This window comes from Macrobrachium nipponense, chromosome 19, assembly GCF_015104395.2.
Source record: "Macrobrachium nipponense isolate FS-2020 chromosome 19, ASM1510439v2, whole genome shotgun sequence".
In the NCBI taxonomy this organism is placed as follows: Eukaryota; Metazoa; Arthropoda; class Malacostraca; order Decapoda; family Palaemonidae; genus Macrobrachium; species Macrobrachium nipponense.
Genome location: NC_061088.1, coordinates 23,374,572 through 23,384,571, shown reverse-complemented (window position 1 = coordinate 23,384,571; position 10,000 = coordinate 23,374,572). Strand labels below are relative to the sequence as shown.

The 10,000-nt window shown below is 35.4% G+C and overlaps 1 protein-coding gene across 1 annotated transcript in view; it reads right to left on the bottom strand.

Moving 5' to 3' along the window:
- Positions 1–10,000, bottom strand: part of LOC135215102 (ubiquitin-conjugating enzyme E2 W-like) — a 405,544-nt gene that overhangs the window by 270,260 nt on the left and 125,284 nt on the right. The window lies entirely within an intron of this gene.

Below are 10,000 nucleotides of genomic sequence, written 5' to 3'. Positions count from 1 at the left end.
GGCTGAGAGTTTCAGGTCTTGTTCTTCTTCTATTTGTGAAGGTCCCGGAGGTATGTGCTGAGAGCTGCTGCCTCTCTCTCTCTCTCTCTCTCTCTCTCTCTCTCTCAGACACGCTTGTTCTCTGAAACTTTTTTCCTCTAACACACCACACACGAGTGCGTATAATTTCTCTCTCTCTCTCTCTCTCTCTCTCTCTCTCTCTCTCTCTCTCTCTCTCTCTCTGAGACTTTTTTCTCTAATGCAACATATCTATGGCATATAATTTCTCTCTCTCTCTCTCTTTTTCTCTAGTGCACCACACACGCGCGCATGTAATTTCTCTCTCTCTCTCTCTCTCTCTCTCTCTCTCTCTCTCTCTCTCTCTCTCGTTCGAACACCTATATTGTGATGATTTTCTTTTCCACGTATCTTGTTCTAGGGAGTCTACAATTAATATGAGAAGACGTTTAATGTATAAGTAAATTATGAATGAAAGCAATCATCCACTTAAAAGGAGAATGACCCAACGTTACCTAATTTTGGGAAACGGCTTTTTCACTATTCAGAGAGAGAGAGAGAGAGAGAGAGAGAGAGAGAGAGAGAGAGAAAGTGTGCCAGACAAAATGTGAGAGAGAGAGAGAAATTATATGCGCTTGGCTCGTGTGTGGTGGTGTGTGTGTGTGTGTGTGAGAGAGGAGAGAGAGGAGAGAGAGGGAGAGAGACGAGGATGAGAGAGAGAGAGAGAGAGAGAAAAATTATATGCGCTTGGCTCGTGTGGTGGTGTGTTTTAGAGAGAGAGAGAGAAGATAGAGAGAGCGAGAGAGAGAGAGATATAGAGAAGAAATTAATGCGCTTTGGCTTCGAGTGTGGTGTGTTAGAGGAAAAAAATGTCATAGAACAAGTGTGTCAGAGAGAGAGAGACCTTTACCTTACAGACTTACATCTTGTCTTCCGGGTTGCCCCAGGTCCCTCAGTGTGAGGAGCACCTCTAATGTCTACCAGAGAGTTGCTAGTACATTCTTCCGGTATATTTTGCATCTTCCAATCTTGGATGGTCTGGGGATGCAGTTTGAGATATGTCGAGCTTATTCTTAAACACATCTACGCTCACTCCTGATATATTCCTCAGATGAGCTGGCAACGCATTGAATAGACGCTGCATTATCGATGCTGGTGCGCTAGTGGATTAATGTCCTGTGTGCTTTCCTTATTTTTCCTGGTATAGTTTTGGGCACTATTAATCTACCTCTGCTTGCTCTTTCTGATATTTTTAGTTCCATGATATTTTCTGCTATTCCTTCTATCTGTTTCCATGCCTGAATTATCATGTAGCGTTCTCTTCTCCTTTCTAGACTATATAATTTTAAGAATTGTAGTCTTTCCAGTAGTCTAGGTCCTTAACTTCTTCTATTCTAGCTGTAAAGGACCTTGTACACTCTCTATTTGTGCAATATCCTTTTGATAGTGTGGGTACCATATCATATTGCAATATCAAGTGGACTACGAACATATGTTTTATAAAAGCATAATCATGTGTTCAGCTTTTCTTGTTTTGAAGTGCCGTAACAACATTCCCATTTTTGCTTTACATTTTGCCAACAGAGTTGCTATTTGATCATTGCATAACATGTTCCTATTCATCATCACACCAAGGTCTTTAACTGCTTTCCTTATTTGTGATGGTCTCATTATTAGGTCCCTTATATGCATATAGCTTTCTTTCTCTGTCCTCCATAATTTATTGATTCAAATTTATCAGAGTTAAATACCATCCTATTTACCTCTGCCAATCATATACTTTGTTAAGGCTCTTTGTAGAGCGTTCCTATCTTCATCACAAGTAATTTCTCTACTTATTCTTGTGTCATCTGCGAAACTACTCACTACCGAATCCTTAACCATTATTGTCTATGTCTTCAATCATAATAACAAACAGTATTGCAGCTAACACCGTACCTTGCGGCACAACCGGATATTACCTTGGCTTCATCCGATTTCTCGTCGTTTGCAATAACTATCTGTTTTCTGTTGTGTAAAATCTTTTAACCATCTTCCTACTTATCCACGATATTGTGTTTTCTAATTTTCTTCGCCAATATATATGGTCTACTTTATCAAAAGCTTTTGCAAAGTCTAAATAAAACCACATCTGTTTCATTTCCGCTGCATATTATTTTGAATATGTTTTCACGGTGGACTAACAGTTGGGTTTGTGTACTTTTTCCGGGTACGAAACCATGTTGTCCTTATTAAACAAATTATTTTTTATTAAATGTTTCATAATATATCTTCATTACCCTTTCATACACTTTCATAATATGTGATGTTAGACTCACAGGCCTATAATTACTTGCCTCTAGTCTTGATCCACTTTTGAAAGTAGGGGAAGGGGTATATGATCTAATTTGTGCTCATCATATATCTTGCCTGTATCTACACTTTGTCTTAATAATATGCAAGTGGCTTGCGATAGAATGAACTACTTTCTTTAACAAAATAGCAGGAATTCCATCAGGCCTGCAGCAGCTCCATTTTTAATTTCATTAATAGCCTGCACAATATCAGCTTCATTAATATCTATGTCAGCTAAATATTCACTATTTTCATCCCTTACTTCTATATCATTATCTTCATTATCTATTCTAGGGGTGAATTCTCTCTTATATCGTTCTGCCAGTATGTTAGCAAATTTCCTTTTTTTCATTCGTTAATCTCCCTTCAATTCTCAGAGGGCCTATTTCTATTCTTCTTTTATTCATTCTTCGCATATGAGTATAATAGTTTGGGGTTTTGCTTGATATTTAATAGGGTTTTTTCTTCCAAGTCCCGTTTTTGTTTTCATTTTTCTTTTGATTGTATAATCTTTTGTTCTGCATTTTCTATCTTACTTTTTAGTTCCATAACTTTCCATGCATTTTTTTCTTTTGCAAGTCCTTTTTTCCACTTTCTGATTTTCTGGAACAAGATCCTTCTGTCTCTTGGTATGCATGAATGATGTTTACTTTTCTTCTTCGGTATATATTTTTCCACTATTATCTCCAATATATATAATATCTCCGTATTTACCCTTATGTCTCACTTACGAAAATGTTATCCCAATCTTTGTTTAATTCTTCATTAATTTCTGACCATTTTGTATATTTTTACTGTAGAAGTTGTATTTTCCATATCCCTTCCCACTTTTTCATTTCTTGCTTATCTCTATTTTCACTTGCTTTGGAATGAACTGTTAATTCTATGACATTATGGTCTGAAATACTCGCATTATAAACTATATTTCTTTAACATAATTCATCTCGTTCACAAATACTAGGTCTAAGTATTTTCCTTTCTTGTTGCAGGTGATTTATTTGTTGAATGTTGTATTCTAGTAGCATATCTAATAGCTTTTCAAATTGCCTCTTATCTTCTGCACTACTATTACTCTCTTTTTTATATGTATAAGTACAACCACAATCTCCTATTCGTTCTTTCCATTCTACGAAAGGAAAGTTGAAGTCACCAGATAGGAGAATAGTCCAGTCCTTGTGATTTCTACATATATCATCCAATTTTTCAATTATTAAGTCAAACTCTTTAGTATTAGGAGGTCTATATATTACTATGTTCATCAATTTTCAGATTCAAATTCTACCGCTATTAGTTCACATTCTGAGTTACTATATTCTCATATATTTTTTCCTTGTTTTTGTCTTTCCCATATATTGCGGTTCCCCCTTGATTCCTATTTTTTCTATCTGATCTATAAGTTTGGAACCCTTTTATTTGATCATCATTCCCAGTCTCTTGGGAATACCAGGTTTCACTTATATTCATTATATCTATTTTCTTTTCATTTTGGGTTAGTTCTTCTAAGTACTCTATTTTTCTTTTTGAGTTACTCGTAACTAAACCCTGCGCATTCATCACTATGATGGTTTGCGTGTTTTCTCCTTCATTTAATATATGATAGTAATAAGGATTTTCCCATGTCTCTTTCCTGTTCTGGTATGTTGTTCTTTTTTTCATTTCCAGAAATTCTGACATTAAAAAATCCAACTTTTCCATAATATTTGATCTTCCTTCATCATAATTATTAATTTTGTGTCTGAATCTGCAATTTTCTCCGTTTCTGCAATATCCTCTTGCATAATAAATACAGTTATTATCTCTTGAGTAGAATTTCGGAGCTGATGCTTTGAAATTTTTTGCTGACACCTCGCATATCTCATTGGTGGTTTGCTTTTCTCTTTTACCTGATATTCTTGATTTCTCTCTTTATTTGTTTCTTTCTTATTTTGGATTTTATTACTTGGTTGGGTTATTTATTTGATTATGATCATGGCTACAGGGTGCATATATTTGCATTTTTGTCGAACTTACATCCTTTTCCTTCTTTTAGGTTTTTACATATTTTGGATGCAGATCTCTGCAATCATCCCCATATCCATCTAAGTATGCACATTTACCATATATTTCATAGTTTTGACATATCTTAGGATGTTTGTAGTAACATCTTTCTCCTAAATCTGCAATTCCCTCTTTTCAAAAGGTTGCAGATTTTGTCTTTCTTGTCTATTTTTTCCTCTTTCCCGTCATTGTAATAGATCTGGGTAGAGCCTCTTCGGGATTTGCTTTTCTGTTGTCATATCGTAATTTATTTCTTTTTCGTAGGTATGCTGCTTTATTGCCTCATATGTAGTATCAATGAGTATCTCTGCATCCATACTTTTTATCTTGTTTCTTTGTTTTCTATTCTTTTTTCTGTCATTTCATTTTTGTTTACTTTTCTTCCGTTTTCCTCTTCTTCTTTTTCTTCTTCTTCTTCCTCTTCCTCTTCTTCTTCATCCTCAACTATTTGTACATTCATCTTGATTTAATAACATTGTCTATCCATGATAGACATGTTGAACAAAAAAATTCTTGTATCTCAAATCTTGTATTACCTCAGCACACTGTGGATGGGTCGGAATGTTGCATGCAGCACATTTTTCTGATTAGGTTTTGTGGATTGACTATGCTATACCAAACCTTACACAGTTTGCATGCTTTGGCATTCTTTTTCCTAATGCATCAATTAGTATATTCACAAGATTCACCTTATTCATTTTCTTTGTCGGAATATGTTGGTTTATGTATATTTTCTTTATGAGTCTCTTGACCACTTGGATTTTATTTGGAACTTCTTCAATTATTTTCAAGATGTTTTCATTAGATTTGTTCCAGTTTGAAGGATTATATCCTTCTAATATATCTATGAATGCTTTTGTATCTTTTTGGTTAGGACTGTTGCTGATTTCATAGATGAGAAATGCCAGTTCCCTTCCCTGCTACCTCATCGTATTGCGAATCTGCTAAACACGCCAAATACGCCACCTTTTCCCGCAGTTGGAAACTTACTGCCATCTTGTTCTGATTATAGTATTACACTTGATAAACTAACTTAGAAGACGCTTTATCCTACTATTTTCACACTAATCTTATCACCGATAGTTCACGAACACTTCTAGATATTTCTCAAATTCTAGTCGTATGTTAAAACTTGTGATATCTGTTGATTGTGACTTCACGCGGGTACGTCTCACCAAGCAAGATGGTACTACGAGAGAGAGAGAGAGAAGAGAGAGAGAGAGACGAGAGAGAGAGAGAGAGATTGTTCGTATAATTATGTGTACACTGATGGTACGAAAAAAACCCATGGGCCCTTTGACCTTTAATACATCCGTGGAAAATCCTGCGGCAAGCTTAAAAAAAAAAAAAAAAAAAAAAAAAAAAAAAAAAAAAAAAAAAAAAAAAAAAGCAGGATAATCCACTCACAAAGCTCATTAGAAATATCTCCCCAGTAATAAAGCAAGTCTCTAAAACTTCACCACAGAAATAACCTGAAATTCAGGAAGAAACGTAAAACTCAAAAAATCCCAATTATATCAACACGTCCTTTGAGCCTTGAGCCAAGAACTTGTTATTTAAACTTAGAGAGAGAGAGAGAGAGAGAGAGAGAGAGAGAGAGAGAGAGAGGAGAGAGAGAGAGAGAGAGGTAATTAAAACAATTTGGAAAATAAAACTTACAGACGAAAATAATATGAAACCCTGACAGGGAAATTTTCGAAATATTTTCCCGGGTCACAGACTGAACACTTATTAATACCCCCATGAAGAGTGAATTAGCAGAATATAAAAAAGAAAAAATGCTGCTATTAAAGAGCGGAGGTGGGAACTAATATTACGGCGAAACTGACCCTCATGCAAAGCAGGTGTCTATTAGGAGGTCAGCTTGAATAGAAGCAGCTAGGCCAAGGCGAGAGGTTTCGTGAACTCGGAAGACGAACCCCTACCAAGAAAAGATTGAGATAAAGGTTACGTTTCGTAAGAAGAAGTAATTAGTGTAAAGGTTACGTTTGGTAAGTGTAGATTGGGATAAATGTTACGTTTGGTAAGAGGAGATTGGGGTAAAGGTTACGTTTCGTAAGATTAGTGTAAAGGTTACGTTTGGTAAGAGATTTGGATAAAGGTTGCGTTTCGTGAGAAGAAGAGATTAGTGTAAAGGTTACGTTTGGTAAGAGGAGACTAAGGTTACGTTTCGTAAAAAGAAGAGGTTAGTGTAAAGGTTACGTTCGGTAAGAGGAGATTGGGATAAAGTTTACGTTTGGTAAGAGGAGATTATTGTAAAGATTACGTTTGGTAAGAGGAGATTAGAATAAAGGTTACGTTTGTTAAGGAGAGATTAGTGTAAAGGTTACATTTCATTAGAAAGAAGAGATTAATGTAAAGGTTGTGTTTCCTAAGAAGAGATTGGTGTAAAGGTTACATTTGGTAAGAGGAGACTAATGTTACGTTTCTTAACAAGAAGAGATTAGTGTAAAGGTTACTTTTGTAAAAGGAGATTAAGATAAAGATTACGTTTCGTAAGAAGAGGAGATTAGTGTAAAGGTTACGTTTGGTAAGGGGAGATTTGGGGTAAAGGTTACGTTTCTTAAGAGGAGGAGATTAGTGTAAAGGTTACGTTTGGTAAGGCGAGATTTGGGGTAAAGGTTACGTTTCGCAGAGATTAGTGTAAAGATTACGTTTGGTGAGAGGAGATTGGGGTAAAGGTTATGTTTCGTACAAGATATTAAGATTAAGGTTACTTTTCTTAAGAACGGATTAGAAGAAAGGTTAAGTTTCGTAAGAAGAAAACGTTAGGATAAAGGTTACGTTTTGTAAGAGAAGATTAGGTTAAAGGTTGCTTCTTAAGAATAAATAAGAATAAAACGTCATGATAAAGGATGCGTTTCTTAAGAAGAACAGGTTAGCATATATGGAAAGATTTGGATAGAGGTTGCGTTTCTTAAGAAGAACAGATTACCATATCAAAAGATTTGGATAAAGGTTACGCTTCGTTAAAAGATTGCATTTCGCATGAAGGAGAGATCAGGAAAGAGGCTACGTTTCGTGGGAAACGATTAGGACAAAGGTTACGTTTCGTAAGAAGACATTAGGATAAAGGACAAGTTTCATAGGAAGGGCATGTTTTGTAAGAAGAAAGGTTTTATACGTTTCGTTAGGTGAAACGATTAAGATAAAAGTTACGTTTCGTAAGAAGAGAATCGCATCAAGGTTACGTTTCTTAAGAAAAGGAAGCGCAGAAACAGTTCTATTAGAAAACTAATAAATGGGAAACGTTCTCAAAAAAAATAATAATAATTACGAAGGTATGGTACGTGGAACCTGTACAAAAGTTACATTTAAAAAACAGGTAAAGGACTTATAAAAAAACTAAGATACAGAAAAAAGTTATATAGGAAACTTAGGATAAAATTAAAACTCCAAGATGAAACTGTATAACAAATTGAATTTGCTATACAGTTATGCAATTAATAAACAGAGAGACAGTTACGTAAAATATGGGCAACAACGCCATGTTATCAAAGAAAACACGTAAAAAAATATGCTGAAAAACTAATTTGTAAAATTATAATTATGGTAGAAAGTTACATAAAGAAACAGAAAAATATAACTCATGATCAAACTTCGATAACAGCAAACAAAACACGACAATAAACAGAATTTATATAACAAAGTAAATTAATATACAAGGGAGGCGAAATATTGCTTAACCATGCAATGAGAGCTGACTGTACAGTGTCAGACACTTGATATCTTGGGGAACAGCTGAGAGAGATCGCAGGCAGATGCTTTATCTTATAAACGTCGACTAAGAGAGAGAGAGAGAGAGAGAGAGAGAGAGAGAGAGGCAGTTTTGATGTGCACGACAAAGTGTCCATCAGTCAAAAATGAAACAATAGATTTAAAAATATATAGACTAAAAGACTAAAATAAGTTCACTTAACGAAAAATATATTGCTAAAAGAGAGCGAGAGAGAGAGAGAGAGAGAGAGAGAGAGAGAGAGAGAGAGAGAGAGAGAATGGTTGATTTCCTAAGCAAAGCCAAGGGGTTCATCAGTCAAAATAGAAACAATATCTTTAATAGCATAAATTAAGATAAGTTTATTCACCGGAAAAATTACATAATGAGAGAGAGAGAGAGAGAGAGAGAGAGAGAGAGAGAGAGAGAGAGAGAGAGAGAGAGAGAGAGATCGTTTCCTTGACTTTTAAATTCCCAAGTAGACTCGTGAACACATTCTACAATAGCCCCATGAAACCAATTCGCCCACTTGGCCTTAGAAAACATTTTTCCCATCTGTGCCAGTAAAGATAAAAAAATATTAAAAAAAAACTTGGTAAGCGTTGCCAGTTTCACGATGGAAAAAAATAGAATTGTCTTTCGACCTTTCCCTCTAGGATTCTACTATGGAATTCAGGGCCTCTGTAACACGGTTTTTTCGCAATAACTTTTTATCTATGCATTTCATAAATATAACGCTTATTCAGAATACATATTATATCAACACATAAATTTTGAGTGTATTCTGCCACTACGTAGGTTGAATAAATTTGGTTACTTATATGTAAAAGTGACCTTTTTTGAAGACGGGCCACTTACTCAGAGGAAAAAGGTTTTCGAACGCACTCGTTACGTAACTTATGACAGCATTTCTTCCCTCTTTCTCGATGGTTGGATGATTTGGCTATACGTAACGGAGGCGGCTAAAACCTCTGGCAAACAATGACATACAAATTTAAATACAAGCAAAGCAGTACACCTTTATGAACTCTGGAACCTCTCCACTGATAATTGTGATAATGAACAAACTAACAAAATATGTTAATAAATACAAAAACACTTCGATTATTAGTCTAACTCCCAAAATAAGTTTCCAAAGAAATTACAGTCTACTTTATAGGTCACAATCAGATTGACAAGATGTAGGGAATAGTTGGTAATTATCAAAAACATAGTAGACAAGCTTGATTTGATAACTGCTAAATCCAATGTCAAGCAATTTTTATTTATTGGCTATCTACCTATTTACTGAAAAAAAATAGCCGGTACCGTATATTGGCTTTAAACCTTCACCAATAATTATCGTCAGAATGATGACTTCATGAGGCTCCACCCACTTTCGCCTCGTTATAATTCAGGATAACACTGAAGGCTATAAAAACTAATTTCTCGAGTAGTTGTAAGAAGTGCTAAATGATCCTCAAGGATCCCAGCAGTTGGCCTAAACGTTTAATTCATATATTACTGCTATAACTGTTGCGGCACTACTGCTACAGTAGTATTCTACGCTAGCACTGATACCCCACCCACATCTATGTATCGTTCCGCCATTCATAAAGTCTTTGGGTTTCAGAGCCGATGGAATTTCTGTCTGGTGGATGGGCGGGGCAACATTTAGTCAAAAGGTGTTTGTTTACCTTGCTTATGTAATGAATGTTTTTCGACTCTTGGCTCGTAATCATTGGCCATGGCGTCGGCTAGATCATTTTTTATCTCTATAAAATTAAAAACTATCGGGTTTAGGTTATTGATAATGCTGACAAATTTGTGTGTGGTTGTAAAATATACCATATGTCAACTTTCAGCTACATCCGATGCTTGATAAGGAGCAAAGTCCAAAAAACGGTGTTACAGAGACCCTGAATCTCATAGTAGGAT